Source organism: Meleagris gallopavo, chromosome 2 (genome assembly GCF_000146605.3).
Source record: "Meleagris gallopavo isolate NT-WF06-2002-E0010 breed Aviagen turkey brand Nicholas breeding stock chromosome 2, Turkey_5.1, whole genome shotgun sequence".
Classification (NCBI taxonomy): Eukaryota; Metazoa; Chordata; class Aves; order Galliformes; family Phasianidae; genus Meleagris; species Meleagris gallopavo.
In genome coordinates, this window is record NC_015012.2 from 72222941 (window position 1) to 72223918 (window position 978).

Below are 978 nucleotides of genomic sequence, written 5' to 3' on the forward strand. Positions count from 1 at the left end.
CCTGCTTTGGCAGGGGGGTTGGTCTCGATGATCTCTAGAGGTCCCTTCCAACCCCTACAATTCTGTGATTCTGTGATTCTGTGATTAACCTGCATTTTATTGTAGATTAGATGTACTAGCAACTTCTTGAAGAGTGATTCTTTCCTGTGAGTTGTCCACGAATGAAGACTATTGAAGCACTTGAAAATCCTGTGGTTTAAAACGTACCAACATTTTGTGATCTGACTGTTAATGCTTTTGCACTTTATATCACTCTAAATTAATGACAGCTTACATTTTAATTAAAAGTGAGAAACATGACAAATCAAAGAGCAAATAAGCAAACTGCAAGTACTGTAATAATTGATTTGTAGCTTTGCTGAACTATAGTCTTCCCAGACCCTTCTCTTCTGCCCATTTTTCCCCGTTATCAACCTAAAAGTTATACCATGGATTGGAAGAGTCATTTTCTGAGTCATGTGCTGACTGCCACTGTCTTCTTTCAGATCATTCTTTTTGCAATGTTTACCATGCAGTCAAGTGCTGATACTCTTTCTGTGTAGAATAAATCTGACTACCTGGATGGGGCCCTGGGCAACCTGGTCCGGTATTAAATAGGGAGGTTGGTGGCCCTGCATGTGGCAGGGGAGCTGGAGATTCATGATCCTTGATGTCCCTTCCAACCCTGGCCATTCTGTGATTCTGTGATTGTAGGGTCAGGTCCTTGCATGAGTTACATGAAATTAAAGGCTGTTGATGTAGTCTATCTAGACTTCAGCAAAGCCTTTGATACTGTTTCTCACAGTATTCTCCTGCAGAAGCTGGCAGCCTGTGGCTTGGACCGCTATACTCTTGGCTGGATAAGGAACTGGCTGGAAGGCCAGGCCCAGAGAATGGTGGTGAATGGAGCTAAATCCAGCTGGCGACCTGTCATGAGTGGTGTTCCCCAGGAGTTGGTGCTGGGGCCCTGTCCTCTTCAATATCTTTATTGATGACCTG